Source organism: Paroedura picta, chromosome 6 (genome assembly GCF_049243985.1).
Source record: "Paroedura picta isolate Pp20150507F chromosome 6, Ppicta_v3.0, whole genome shotgun sequence".
NCBI lineage: Eukaryota > Metazoa > Chordata > Lepidosauria > Squamata > Gekkonidae > Paroedura > Paroedura picta.
In genome coordinates, this window is record NC_135374.1 from 19,890,310 (window position 1) to 19,906,168 (window position 15,859).

At 47.6% G+C, this 15,859-nt stretch overlaps 1 long non-coding RNA gene across 5 annotated transcripts in view; it reads left to right on the forward strand.

Annotated features, from left to right (window-relative positions):
• The window catches only part of LOC143839506 (uncharacterized), a 36,163-nt gene that overhangs the window by 16,038 nt on the left and 4,266 nt on the right, over positions 1 to 15,859 (forward strand). For all 5 annotated transcript variants that reach the window (XR_013231734.1, XR_013231732.1, XR_013231730.1 and 2 more), the window contains one exon: positions 9,255 to 9,381. This is a non-coding gene — a long non-coding RNA (uncharacterized LOC143839506). The remainder of the gene's footprint in view (positions 1 to 9,254; positions 9,382 to 15,859) is intronic.

The window sequence follows — 15,859 nt, forward strand, 5'->3', positions numbered from 1 at the left end:
CACATGATGCGTGACGTGTTTTGGTCTACATAGCCTTTGCAGGAGCAGATAGGACTTCTATTCACTAACTAAAACAGATTGTTCTTCTAACTCAGGCTTTCTCAACCAGGGTTTCTTGACAGCCCTGGAAAGGTTTCCTGAATGGGTAGGAGCTAATTCATTTCAATATATTTTAATATATATATTAATATATTTTTAATCGAGTATATGACCAAACCCCTCCCCAAATGGACATGATGGGCCATGAAGTGAGCAAGACCTGAGCAAGGCTATTCATTACAGGATGTTTCATAGTGCTGCATAAGTCAGAAGAGACTCAATGGGTCTTAACACGATACATGCTTCAATACCAAGCAAGAACCAGGGGGTTCCAGCAATTCATGTGGCTATGCGCTGAAGTGCTCAGATACCTGTTCAGGCATAGGGCTTTGAACAAGTCCACCCCATGTAAAATGGGACGAATACTGAACTTCGATCAAGGTTATTGTGAAGATAGATGAATGAAGGACAGGTGGAGAGCGATCTAAAAATCAAGACAAGCAGACAACCCCGACACAGACTTAAATACACTTGTAACTCTGCTTGGGATCGCTGTCCCGAAGAGTTTGGGAATCGTATAAAGTGGATTCACCAACATAAAAAGTGCTAGCACCCGGAGAGCAACCAGCAGGAATCTGGAAGGTAGGAAGGTATGGAGGCTCAAACGAGCTAGAGTCATCTGTATTGTCCCACCCTCGTGTCTGCCTCCCTCTTCTGGGGACAGGAATTTATTTTTAAAAAACGGCAACATGCCTGGAGCAACGAATAGACGGACACACCTATAGGTGATGTCAGAAATAGAAGAAAATATTATTCTGTGTTGTGACACAAAACAAGCCTCTCAAAAGTTCCCCCCAATCAGGAATGATCCCCCCCCCCAAAAAAAATCAAAGGACTTGTGAATCACTAAGGACCCAATCTGGTGGATTTGGCTTCAGCACCCATTAAAGTCAATGTAGCCGTTGGCTATAATGGGAATTTTGGCTTATTTTATTTTATTTATTTAGATTTATATACCACCCTCCCCGAAGGCTCAGGGCAGTTTACATTAAAACTAGTCAACGATACAAGCTTATCCGCCTTTCCCAGGGCGTGGGGGTAGGGGTTTAACTTACAGCCGCCAAACTTTCAGGGTACCTCCACGAGGCTCTTCCCTGACTCCCCTCCAAATTCCATAATGATTGGTCCAAAGAGTCCACTTATGATGCTCCTGAAGAGGGTGCCCCCATCCCTCCATTATATCCAATGGAGAGTCCGTCCCATAGAATATAATGGAGGAATGGGGGCACCCTCTTCAGGAGCCCCTAGATGTGAATCCCTTGGACCAATCATTCTGAAATTTGTAGGGGAGTCAGGGAAGAGTCTCCAGGAAGTAACCTAAAGGTTTGGAGGCTGCACCTCAACCCCCCACCCCCCCAGGCCCTGGGAAGGGCAGAAAAGCCAAAATTCCCATTGTAGTCAATGGAGGAAGGGGATTGGTTGCTTAAATTGATTGACAGGCAGAAGTACAAGGCAGGTTGTTCTCTTCTGCCATTTCCAGCAGCAGATGTAGAGGGTGAGAAAAGGTGGCAGACAAAGGCGAGACAGCAAAAAGGTGAGGAGGGGCTGGGAAGCGCTTTGCCATTCATCTGGTGTAACACTATTTTTACTAATGTGTGGAAATGCCCCGACTCTTCTCCTAAAGTCAAAACACAATAGAAAGTGCATTGCATCCTTAAGTGAATCAGATGGGGCAGTATTTGGAACAGGTTTGGAGATACGGCAAAGGATAACAAAACAGAAAAGGGGAAAAATAATGGTGAGCGTCCGTTTTGAGAGTCAGCTATTAATCTGAACTCTCGTCTGCATTATCGGTTTCTTTGTGTCTCACGTACGCAGAGAGCAGATGAAAAATGTGACGGCCCATGTGCTCGCACAGTCAGAGTGAAATCTTAACTGATCACACTAAGAGAGAACTGAAGACCCATCCGATTATATGGCCTAGTGGTTTGGGGGAAAACAGCTCCCATAGCCCAAGCAGCCTTTAGAGGTAATTTAGCTCCCACTGAAGAGTCCCTGGATTTTGGTATTGACTATTTAATACAGAGATGTATAGGTACAGCATTTGAAGAATGTTCTAGTGCAAGTGAACAGAATAGTGAAAAGCTTTCAATTAATCTCTGCAGTCAAGACGTTCCAATAGCTCTTTAGGAGCAAGCCCTGGCAGGTAGCTGAGGCTATAAATCTAAATGACACCATCATTGCAATATATAAAATGGCACCATTTATTTCCGTGGGGGTTAGGACCTGAGGCCGCTGCCCAAATGGACTGGGGGCACCCCACTCACATTGGTCCTTTTGCCACGTCCTCCTATCTACTAGTTTGAAAGTCTCTCTCCCAAATGAATGATCTTAACTCTGTGTTGGGGGTACTGCTGGGGGAAACCAGTGTGTCCCTAGTTGAACTTCACATTGAGCTTGTCAGTCATGTGGATTCCCTAGGCTTTCCCCAGGGCCCCGATCCCTGCATGGGCAGTAACCATATGATCTGGGCCAGTCACGGCTGTAGCTTTTGGACAAGGCAAATGTCCTTTGGGGCCTGTGGCCACACTGCAGGTGCAACAAGTAAACAGAGCTTTGGGTCTGAAAAACACACCTTAATATCTCCCACTTTCCCAGGAACAGCCACTCTGTGAAGGACAGTGTATATTAGACCCTATGATCCTTCCTAAAATGTAAAAAAAACCTCTCCAGAGACAAAACATTTCACCCAAACTGGCATAGTGGTTAGGAGCAGTGGCTCCTAATCTGGCGAGCCAGGTTTGATTCCCCGCTCCTCTGCATGCAGCCAGCTAACTGACTGTGGGCACATCACAGTCCTGATAGTGCTGTTCTGACCAAGCTCTCTTAACCTCACCTTCCTCAAAGGGTGTCTATTGTGGGGAGAGGAAAGGAAAGCAATTGGAAGCCACTTTGAGACTCCTGGTAGTGAGTCTGGTAGTCTCCTGGTAGTATAAAAACCAACCCCCCCCAGTTAAAAACCGAAATAAAATAACAGCTCCCCTAGGGACTTCCTTGTAAGCCAGAAGATAAAACCCCCGACAGAATCAGTCTTCTGAACCTGGGATCTAACCAAAGACAGAATGACTTCATTTGGGTCCATGGTAATTTTCATTTTTGCATTGTGGGTTTGTGGAAATTGGTATTTTATCTTCATGCTAATTAAAAGGAGGCCTGGAAATAAGCATTTATTAAAGGCAGAACTTCAAAGAGATGAAAAACAGTGTATGCATTGAATTTCAAAGGCACTTTTTACTATTTGAAATGATTCAGGGGCAGGGGAGAACCCAGGTGCTGCGGCGGGGGAAGGGCGGCTGCACATTATAATCTCAAAGGACCTTGCAAATACCCTAAAATCTCTTTTTCTATCTATAGACATTCAGAAACTGTAAAGTCTAGAAAGGCCATTTTCCCCCTCCACTTTTCTTATAACAAAAATTGATATTATAACATATCTTCTTGCTTAAGATTCAAAACTGGCTAGCAGTAAAAGACGAAGAGTAGGTTTTTATACCCCACGTTTCTGTACTTAAAGAAGTCTCTGACTGGCATACAATCACCTTCCCGTCCTTTCCCCACAACAAGCACCTTGGGAAGCAGGTGAGGCTGAGCGAGTTCTGAGGGAACTGTCATTGACCCAAGGTCACCCAGCAAGCTTCGTATGGAGGAGTGAGGAATCGAACGGATTAGAGACCACCATACTCAAGAGGCTGCTTGGTGTAGTGGTTAAGGCCAGCAACCTCTAATCTGGAGAACCTGGTATTTTGGGGGTATTTTTTCAGCTTGGATAAGCACCCCTATCGTATCCTGGATTTATAGTGGAAATATTTATTTACTCAGGAATTTATATCCTGTACCTTCACTCGAAGGTCTCAGGGCAAGTCGGAACAATACATAATAAAATAATCTAAAACACATCAAAAACACTATAAAACATGACCCCCACCCTCCCTCCCTCACACCCTGGCAGGACAGCACCCAGAGGAAACTAGACATCAAGGCCTGGCTGGAGAGTGGTGTTTTCATCAAGCACCAAAAATGGAGGCATCTGGTGAATCACCAAACACTGAAAACAGTTCCCGTTACAGAAGTCACCTCTGAGATGAGAACGTGCCGTTAACGTCCCTTGTAGCTGCTTCTCACCGTTGGGCATAGTGACCATTTTTAAACTGTAGATTTAAAGTGTTGTGGGGTGAGGAGAAAGGGTATTTGCTTCAGTGCTGCTCTTAATGCTTTGACCAGTGACCCTGCTCGATTATTGATATATCACCCCTGGGTTTCACAAAAATAAGCTCCGTGCAAAGGTTACCTCAATTTTACAGGAAAACCTCAATTCTGTCACCTGTGTGAATGGAGGAAATTAAGGACATTTCCATTATTTGTCTTAGACAAATAATCTCTTAGATATTGAAGTGTGTTTTTCAGACCCAAAGTTCTGTTTACTTGCTTGGTGTAGTGGTTAGGAGTGTGGACTTCTAATCTGGCGTGCTGGGTTCGATTCTGCACTCCCCCACATGCAGTCAGCTGGGTGACCTTGGGCTTGCCGCGGCACTGATAAAGCTGTTCTGACCAAGCAGTGATATCAGGGCTCTCTCAGCCTCACCTCCCTCACAGGGTGTCTGTTGTGGGGAGAGGAAAGGGAAGGTGAATGCAAGCCGCTTTGAGACTCCTTCGGTTAGAGAAATGTGGCCTATAAGAACCAACTCTTATTATTATTATTTTGAATAATACCTATTAGTTGTGCTGGGCTGAGGGGAAGAACAGGAGCTCAGAGCTTTGCCCCTCTGGCTGTTGGAGAAAGCCTCATTCAACGGTTCATCTATTTATTCAAAACATCTATAGACCTAGGTTTCAACTGAGCTTTTCAGGACCTAAGGCAGCCAGTAACAGCAACCTATCAACAATACAAAAACAATTAGATAATAAACATTACCTAAGTCTTTCTGACTTTTCACTACATCTACCCTCAGTGCTGGTCATAGTGACTTTCTTCAGGTAGGCCTAATTCGATGGCTCTCACTTTAAGAACAAGGAACTTCAGTACCCCAAGTCCTAAAGTCAAGCACAGATGATACCTTAGGCTATGTTTGTTCTCACCACCCCTTGTGGCTCTCTCTCATTGTTTCCTAGCTCTGATGACTTCAAAAAGGGTTGGATAAATAACTCGAGCATAAATCTATCTGCAGTTCAGGACCTACAAAGTTGCTTTATTATATTGGTTCAGGTGGCTCTGAACTTTGACTGGAAAGAGCTCTTCAGACCCTGTAGTTATCTGAGACTCTTTGGCTGGGAATGTCAAAGACTGAACTTCAGACCTTCCACTAGGCAGATGATACAGAGATAGATTTAGATGTTTATATTCAACTTTCATTCCACTGGGGACCCAAAGTGGCTTACAATGTGATTCCCCCTTCTCCCTTTTATTGTCACAGTACTGATCCTGTGAGGTAGGCTGCATAAGACAGAGAGACTGGTCCCAGGTCACCAACCGAGTGGGGTTTCAAAATGGAGTCTCTTTGATCCTAGGCCAACAGTTCATAAGATGCTGATTAGCCTGTTAATATAGGGCTTTTAATGAATTAGTACCCGAGTGCTTGCTAATGGGAAATGATGTAGGTTACTAGATGGTTTTTCAGAAAGCATGATCCATTCCATACTATGGTGTGAATGTATGGAAGAGATTCTTTATAGCTCATCTAGAGGCCGTTGGCTAGGCCTCCTCCCAGCTGCGAGTGTGGTTGTGCCAAGCAAGCCACAACTCAGTGAGTCATCACCTTGTATTGGACACTCTTTCATGCATCAGAGATGAGCAAGCATCCACCATTGTCCAGGGGCATTACTTGTACTTTTTAAGGTACAGCCATTCCTTCCTCCTGTTCTTCTTTTTTCCTCTTCAGACAAAGGGATTTCTCTTTCAGTTCTCTTTGAAGAGAAATGAGTGCATGCCTTTGTAACTTCAGCCCTTGGAGTTCTTTTATGCTACACACGGCAGGTCTGTAGAAGGACAGGAAGGCTTGGGAAGTCACTACCTTCCTCTGAGCATCTACTGAGTGAAAATGTGAAATGTTGCAAACTCTCCTGTCCTGCTCCTCCACTCTGCACATTTCTCCTTGATCCGAACAGAAACAGGCAAAAAACAAAATTTCTCTTTGTTCCAAACAAATTCCTCCAAATTCCTAGAAAGAAAGAAAGAAAGAAAGAAAGAAAGAAAGAAAGAAAGAAAGAAAGAAAGAAAGAAAGAGAAAGAAAGAAAGAAAGAAAGAAAGAAAGAAAGAAAGAAAGAAAGAAAGAAAGAAAGAAAGAAAGAAAGAAAGAAAGAAAGAAAGAAAGAAAGAAAGAAAGAAAGAAAGGAATGGCTTGTTGGATTTCAGGGAGAAATTGGGTAAAGAGGAATTAAGAACATTTTTCTTAAGCATGTTATTTGGAGCCCAGCATTCAGATGGTTTCCACAAAGAAGACAAGAAGCTTGGTTCTAGGGGATCAAGAGGTTATCTCTGTTAGGTGTGCAGAAAATCCTCCCGTGCAAGGCAGATTCTCTGTGGTGCACTCAATGCAATGTTTATTGCGACGGATGTTGAATGAATGCAAAATAGATGACCTACAGCAATCTGCTCGCGCCTATGCATCCCTATGATCATTCCCTTATGCATGTGGGAGAAAAGAGATCTCCACCATTTTGAAACAGCCATGTGGTTCCCAAGGAACCAGGACCTGACTGACCCAAACTACAGAGAACAAATTGAGGATTCCTCTATTCAAGCTTGCTTCTTTGGTGAGTTCCATCCAAGCAGCCTTTTACGTCTTTGATTCGTTTCCGAGAACTCCAGCTAGTGTATAATTTCTTATCCTGTCTCCTGAAGGAATTAATGTCTTATAGGATGTCATAAAACGTATTCACTGAATATTCTCCTTTCTGTTCCTCGGTCCATAAGAGATGTGATCTTTCACTCTCAGATCCCCCGAAAACCATGAAAAAAATCTTCTGGCTAATGCCCCTGAGTTGTAAATGGAGGTCCTGTAGAGAGTTCTCTTAAACAGCCAGAAGTAAATCTCACTTTTTCTAACTCTTTAAAATGGATCACAAACTTTCTGGATTTTATAGTGGGAGAAATGGTTTATGTGGCCATTGAGGAGATTTCTCTTTCATTGCAGTTGGTCATGATCGTCCTAATTTAAGTTGACTTGTTTTTTATATTTAACATTTTATGGGAGCGAGTTTTTCTGTAATGCTCAGGATGTGACCAACATGCTCGGATCCTGTGCAGGCTCCACTGAAGTTACTAAGTGTTCTAAAGTGTTCCGTCAAGCCACAGCTGGCTCAGGGCGACCTCATGAAGTTCCACTCCTGGTGTTTTCCAGGCCTGAGATAAACACAGGTGGCTTTCCATCACCTCCTTCTGCATAGCTGCCCCACTCATTCTTGGGGGTCTCCTGTCCAGTTAGTGACTATGGCTGACCCTGCTTTTCTTTCTTTCTTTTATTTATTGTTATATTTGTATACAGCCCTCCCCTCAGACTCAGGGCTGTTCATATGGAACATAAAGAATACATAAAACTTTAAAATCAGAGTGCTTGCACTCGAAAGCTCACGCCCTGAATAAATCTTTGTTGGTCTTAAAGGTGACACTGGACTCTGATTTTATTGTGCTACTTCAGACCAACACGGTTACCCATTTGAATCTACGTAGAACTTTGTTTCTGCATAACTTGACATATAAATGAACTGTAACAACATAACAATAACAATAGCAACTATTACTGAAGGTAACAGTCTAATTTATAACAGTTCAAACAGGTCCATGGTTCAGGTGTATGGGCTCTTGGGAGGGAGTTTCAGGGGCTCTGCAGATGTTACTGATTCCAGTTGACCTCAACCAAATGCCTCATGGAAGAGCTCCCTCTTGCAGGCCCTGCGGAACTGTTTTAGCTCCATCAGGGCCCTGAACTCCTCTGGGAGCTCATTCCACCAGGTGGGGGCCAGGACAGAGAAGGCTCTGGCCCTGGTTGTGGCCAAGCAGGCTTCTTTTGGGCCAGGGATCCTTCATTGGTTGGCGGTGGCAGAGTGTAGAGCTCTTTGGGGGGGCATACACAGAGAGGCGGTCCGTCAGGTACACTGGGCCCTGACCGCGTATGACCTTAAAGATAATTAACAGAGCCATTAGCCTGATCCAGAATTCGACTGGTAGCCTGGCTTCCAAGCTCTGATGAGCTGGGCTTATTAGGGCTGCTACAATAAGTGTTCTCCTTGTTGGGTATTGAGAATTTCATGAAGGGCAGCCTGATCCAGTAAAGTGCATAAAACCAACACAGGCAATTAAGATTGCCAAAGGAGGCTCTGATCCAGGTCCCACCTGAGAGAGCCGTGTGGACTGTGAGACTACAGAGCATTTTCTGAGACAGTTGTGTCATACAGTCTCAGCGTACCTTCCCTAGACAGACTTGGCTTAAGTAAATTTACTTGTTTTGCCAGCCATTTGAAGATGTCTGGAGATTTCAAAATACTATACCACTAACTGCTTGAAAGCGTTTTATATAAACGTCTCAATAGATGTACAAAATTAATACAGAGACGTTCTCTAGGCTGGTCGTGGGTGACATTTTATTGACAATTAATGAGGTAGGTGGCTGATCTATTCCTCCACCTTAGAATCATAGAATCATAGAGTTGGAAGGGGCCATACAGGCCATCTAGTCCAACCCCCTGCTCAATGCAGGATCAGCCCTAAGCATCCTAAAGCACCCAAGAAAAGTGTGTCTCCAACCTTTGCTTGAAGACTGCCAGTGAGGGGGAGCTCACCACCTCCTTAGGCAGCCTATTCCACTGCTGAACTACTCTGACTGTGAATTTTTTTTCCTGATATCTAGCCTATATTGTTGTATTTGTAGTTTAAACCCATTACTGCGTGTCCTTTCCTCTGCAGTCAACGGGAACAGCATCCTGCCCTCCTCCAAGTGACAACCTTTCAAATACTTAAAGAGGGCTATCATGTCCCCTCTCAACCTCCTTTTCTCCAGGCTGAACATTCCCAAGTCCCTCAACCTATCTTCATAGGGCTTGGTCCCTTGGTCCCTTGGTCCCTTACCCCATTATTGTGTAGGCTTAATGTATCATCTATATGCTTCCTTAACAGCTGGGCACCGGGAGTTTAAAACACTTTTATACCTTTGCATCACAGCAGCTGGGCCTTGAAGGACAACTCCTAGGCTTGCGAACCACTTGACAGGGAATTCTGGCTTTCCCCCCTCCTAGAAAAATGAATGTGCTCATGAGGACATCATGCCAAAGGCCTACATATGCAAAAGGTATATACCATTTTGTGCCAATTTACAAACCGCAAGGATAATTCTGACAAGTGAGTTTTTAACTTAGAACTAGGATATATGATGTATTATTTTTTCTCCTAATCGTGCAATTTATAACTTTCTTGTGTATTTTATTATTTAACTTATTTATATTGTTCTTTTTGTCTTTCCGAAGCTTAACATGGCTTCTGTAAAATAAAAGGAGAAATGGTCAGCAAAACAGCTACAAGTTAAACCATAAACAGCAGCAGCATATGCAGGGGGGGGGGGGGAAACAATAAAAAAAACTTTTACAGAGCAGCGTAAATATTTGCAGCTCAAAACTGGATTAACCAGTAAAGTCATAATCCATGGACATTTCCACATGGGAAAGAATTTGAGTTTACAGAGCAGGACTTCACTTCCCCCCTTCCACTGCAGCCCCATGCTACTCCTGTGTGAAGAGGGAATTAGCAGCAAGAAGAGGAAATGAATAAATCACCCTTTTCTCCATTTAAGAAAATCCTCCCTGGGATCCAAGTCTTAAAATTGGTCTCCAAATCTTTGTTCTGTATTGCCATAAAACTTTCCAAAAGTTTTTTAAAAATCCTTATTTTTTCCTCCGTTGGTGATAAAGGATAGGATTACAACCTTCTAAGTAATCATTTAGTTATTAACTTTAGTGGTGTAACGGAGAAGAGCTCTCTCTGCTTTGTATTAAGAAATGCTGTTTGCTATGTAACCTTCGCCTACAGTAGAACACAGAACAGCTAGAATAAAGATAAGCTAAAGAAGTATGCCAAAAGCAGACTGCAGTTAGCCCTGGCATATTTAGACTAAGATTCTGGGTCGCTTTACTTTTACATCCTTGATAGAACAATGTTCGGCACAGGCTGGCACCAGAAGTAAAACAGTGTTTAGGAATATGCTCTGTTTAATATAAGCTTGGAGGCTGAATCCTGATCTGGTGACCCTTTCCATGCCAGAGGTATGAGACCAGTTGTCAAGCGCACAGGAAACTCACAACAAAACTTATTCAAAAGAAAAATAGTTTTATTGATTAGCACTACACGCAATGGACTGAAAAGTCAAATCTGACTAGAAGCCAGATTTGCCTCAGCTTATCAATACATTTCTCCCGCCCAAAACTTGACAGTTCCCAAGGGGGGGAGGTGAGTGAGAAAAGACATATGTGAAACCAAAACAGGATTCCAAACTCCCATCCTTGAAAGAGGTAACAAACAGCCCTTTCTGCCCATAACAAGATAAGGTTAACATAACATCACTATTCTATTTTATTGCTTACAAACTACAAGGCCGGGACTAGCAGGCGCCGGGCCCCATCTAGTAATATAACTGACATGGAGGAACTCAGGCTAATTTATGACAGAGATTCTACAATCCTGACATCCCTCCGCATTAAAACAAACTTCACTCCTCCACCTAGCCGGCATCAACCGGGCGAGGACAATCAGGAAATGCTCGATGGAAAGCCCGGAGAAGGCGGGGTGCCTTCACACTCCCAGCCTCAACCCACTCTTTATCCCCAGAGGGGAAATCCTTCCAATCGACCAAATATTGAAGGCGACCCTTATGCAAGCGAGAGTCTAAGATTTGGTTGACTTCATAGTGGGTGTCCTTATCGATGTAAATTGGAACAGGCATAGATGGAGGAGGGTGCCACTCGTCCGGGGCTGGAGCTCTTCGCAGCAGGCTGGAATGAAAAACCGGATGCACATTCCTGTAAGTTTTTGGTAGAGCTAGCTCCACAGTCACAGCATTTATCAATTTTACCACTTTAAATGGTCCCACAAACTTTGGACCAAGTTTCCTGGATTTCTGCTGGCACCTTAAGTTCTTGGTAGACAGGTAGGCTAAATCACCCACTTTCCAATCAGGGGCAGGTACTCTCTTCTTGTCAGCTTGAGCCTTATAGGCATCTTTGGCTTCCTTGAGGCTAGCAACGATTTCTGGCCAGCCCGTACTGATGGAGGCTGCCCATTTATTTATGTCAGGGACCTCTGCGGAGCTAAGTCCCCAAGTGGGGGCTGACACTAAATCAGTTCCATACACCACCTTGAAGGGCGATACCCCAGTTGAGGAGTGGACCCCATTGTTATAGGCGAATTCAGCAAGTGGCAATAAAGAAACCCAATCATCCTGCTGGTGGTTGATAAAACAGCGCAAATACTGCTCCAGGATTTGGTTTACCCTCTCGGTCTGGCCATTTGACTCCGGGTGATAGCCCGAGGTGAGGGCTTGCTCCACACCCAATAGTTTAAGAAGCTCCCTCCAAAACTTAGAAACGAACTGGGGGCCCCGATCCGTCAGGACACGTGTCGGGATCCCGTGCAGACGTACCACGTGTTTAATAAAAAGAGAGGCCAGCTTTGGTGCTGAGGGCACGCCCGTACAGGGGATGAAATGAGCCTGTTTGGAAAAAGCATCCACTACAACCCATATGACGGTGTTCCCTTGGCTGGGGGGCAGGTCTGTAATAAAGTCCATAGTTACATCAGTCCATGGACGTGAGGGGGTGGGCTGCGGCTGCAAAAGTCCCTTCCTCTTGCCCCCAATTGACTTTGAAGCAATACAAATGGGACACCCCTGCACATATTTCTCCACATCTTTGCGCAAAGATGGCCACCAGTACTGTCTCCTGACCAGGTGCAGAGTTTTCACAAAACCAAAATGTCCAGCGGTTTTAGCATCGTGGCAAAGTTTCAAAACCTTCCCCCGGGCCACGGCAGGCACAAAGAGTCTTTCGCCTTTGAAAAAGAACCCCCCCTTCTCAGACAAATCAGGGCGGAGGGAACAAAACTCTGGGTCAGTTGACAAGTCCTTTTGGACCCAGCCCCCTGGGATGGGCGTAACAGTCTTTGTGTGGCTGCGCGTCACAGCGGCCATCCCCAGTTGGGCGGGAGTAAAGACGGTATCTACCAATGGGTCTCGTTTGCTGTTGTACTGAGGCAGGCGCGATAGTGCATCAGCCAAAAAATTCAGTTTGCCAGGAAGATGCTTTAGGGAGAAGTTGAAACGAGCGAAAAACTCCGCCCATCTCATTTGTTTGGCTGAAAGCGAGCGGGGCTGTTTGAGTGCCTGAAGGTTTTTATGATCTGTCCAGACTACAAACGGGATTGTGGACCCCTCCAGCCAATGCCGCCACGTGGAAAGGGCCAATTTCACTGCAGCCGCCTCTTTTTCCCAAATTGCCCAATTTCTTTCTGCCGCTGAAAATTTCTTTGATAAATAGGCCAGGGGGTGCAATTTCCCGTCTCCCCCCTCCTGGAGGATCACGGCCCCCATTGCTACGTCCGAAGAATCTACTTGTACTGTAAATTGCTTAGAGGGGTCGGCATGGGCCAACACCGGTTCAGACGTGAATAACAGCTTTAGTTTGTCAAACGCCTCCTGACAGGAGGGAGTCCAGGAGAGAGGCGCCCCAGGTCGGCTTGCCGTCTTCCCCCCTTTGGTTTTTAACAAGTCAGTGAGGGGCAGCGCAACCTTGGCAAAGTTGGGGATGAAGGTCCTGTAAAAATTAGCGAACCCTAAGAAACTTTGTAATTGCCGCCTGGTGCGGGGAGGCTCCCATGCCAGCAAATCACGCACTTTGCCAGGGTCCATTTCGATCCCAGCCTGGGAGACCCGGAAACCCAAGAACTCCACTGCCTCGCGGTGGAACTCACATTTTGACAATTTAGCGAACAACTGGTGCTTCCGCAAGCGGCGGAGCACTTCGCGGACCAGCTTAGTATGACTCTCAACATTCTCTGAATACACAAGAATATCATCAATGTAAACCAACACCCCTTGGTACAATAAATCATGCATAATTTCATTTATCATATTCATGAACACGCCCGGAGCGCCGGCGAGGCCGAACGGCATTACGGTGTATTCAAACTGCCCCAGGGGCGTATTAAAAGCTGTTAAATATTCATGCCCTTTCTTGATCCGAACTCGATAGTAGGCTTCCCTTAAGTCCAGTTTCGAAAAAACGCGCGCCTTCCCCAAGTGGCCCAGCAAGTCTTTTATCAGGGGAAGCGGGTAGGCGTTGCAGGTGGAGACCGCGTTCAACCCGCGGTAGTCGGTGCACAACCTCAGCGAACCGTCCTTCTTTTTTACGAAAAGGACCGGGGCTGCCAAGGAAGATGTGGCTGGTCTGATAAAACCCCTCGCTAGGTTCTTATCCAAAAATTCTCTAAGCTCTGCCATCTCTCGCGGGCTCATGGAATACAGTTTGGCTTTGGGGAGAGGCTCCCCCTTCTTTAATTCGATGGCACAGTCAGTTTTGCGGTGGGGGGGGAGCTGGTTGCACTCCACCTCCGCGAACACATCACCAAAGTCCCGGTATTCAGGAGGGAGCGCGTCCACCCCCACCCCCAAAGCAGCCACCACCCCGGATCCCGGAGGACCCTGCTGCCGCGTGTGCTGCTCGCAAGCGGCGGAGGTAAATTCCACAGTCCCTTCCTTCCACTTCACAAGGGGATCATGTTCCCTCAGCCAATCCAACCCCAACACGCATGGGAAGGCAGAGTGAGGGGCCACCAAAGGTTGGATTTGCTCCCAATGTTTTTTTATGTCCAAGTCCATGGGGCGAGTCTTTGCCGTGGCTTCCCCACCGGGAGCGCATTTCCCATCTAACTGGGTGATTGGCAAGGGTTCTTTCAGTGCCACTTTCCCCACCCCCAAAGTCTCGGCCAGTACCGGGCTCACTAGGGATTGGGTGCACCCCGAGTCCACAATACATCGGATTCCCACCGTTTTCCCCGACTTGGGGTTAGAAAGGTTGGCCGGTAGGAGTAGCAAGGGGGAATCACTCACCACGCGTTTGCCCCTGTTGGCGGCCTGCTGGCGGGGCGCCTTTACAGCAGACCGTCCTCGTTTCCCGACTGCTCCTCAGCTTGATCCTCGTCCTCCAGCCCGCTTCCCTCCTCCGAGTCGTCCACCGCTGGCACGGCAGCCACTGGAACCAGGAGAGATTTGGTGCTTTTCTTGGTGGTGGTTTTCTTGGCAGGCGTGGCTTTCGATGGGGCGCTGCTCGCAGCTTTCGGGGTTGATGCCACTTTCGTTGGGCAGTGTGCGAGGAAATGCCCGGCTTGGCCACATCCCAAGCACAGCCCTTTCTCCATGCGCCGAGTGCGCTCCGCCGGTTCCAATTTGGTTCGGGGCTTGGTCTTCACCGGGGTGGAAGTCTTCGCCATGGTTTTCCCGGCCAGGGCTTGCACCATTGAGGCCCGTTCCAAACGGTTTTCCATTTCTCCAGCCAGCTGGACCCACCCTTCGACAGTGAGGGGGTCTTCCAGGAGGAGGCACTTGTCAGCCAGAGTGGGATTGAGGCCCCCTACAAACGCCAGCACACGTTGGGGCTCCGTCCAGTCTGGTACAGAGGAAGCCAGCTCTTTAAATTCCCTGGCGTACTCCACCACAGACAACTTTCCCTGCCGGTGAGCCCGGAGTTTCTTCTCCGCAGTCTCCCGTTCAAACGGTTCCACGTACATCTGGCGCAGGGCCCTCATAAAATGGTTGTAGTCGCGGGTGGCTTGGGGGTGGTAACGGTACAAATCCACGAACCATTTGGCAGCTTTGCCTTCCAGGGCTTGCCCCACGAAACGCACCCGTTCGGCGTCGTCTTGGAAAGTGAACCCCATGTCCATCATGTAGGCTTGGAGGTGCACCAGGAACGTGGGGAAATCGGAGGGGTCCCCAGAAAACTTTGCCTTGAACTTATAGGTGTTCCGCATTTCCACTCCACGGAGGTGGGCAGGTAGGCGCCCTGGGCCCCAGTCCGCCGGTGCTGGGGCCGGGGCCGGGGGTCTTGCACCCCGGCCAATGCCTCTCCCTCTCCCAGCCGCCACTCTCGCTCGTTCCGCTGCCTGCGCCGCTGCTGCTGCTCGCGCGGCCGCTCGCGCTGCTTCACGCGCCGCCGCCGCTGCCGCCGCCTCGGCTCCCGCGACATCCGCCGCTGCCCGTGCCGCCGCCGCCGCTGCTGCGTCCTCGCCTCCGTCCGCGCCGTCTCCACCAGCACCGTCGCCGCCAGCGCCACCTTCGTCCTCTCGTTCCTCGCCTTCGTCTTCTCTCTCCCTCTGCGCCCTTGCGCGTGCTTCCGCCTCGGCTTCGATCTCTAGCTGAGCCCGGGCTCTGGCCAGCGCCTCAGCCGCCTCTGCCGTTGCTTGCGCGGCCGCCATGCCGTGCTCCTGCAGTGCAAACCCACCGCTCTCTCTCCGTGCACTGGTATCGTGTGCACCCCCACCGAGCACGTCCCTTAGCAGGCGTTGTGTTCGGCGTCTCTCCTCCGGATCCAGCCGACCCGAGAGGTCCTGCAGCCAGTTAGTCACCCTGTCCAGCTTGTACTGCAAGTCCTGCGTCTCACCCACAGGCTCCAGCGCGTAGCTAGGCAGTCCCAGGTGCTCCGGCCAACGTTCATCCCCAGTAGGGCGGTCGTATTTTGACAACCGCCTGCGCTGGGTGATGTGACGTTCCAAAAATTCCTCGGGTC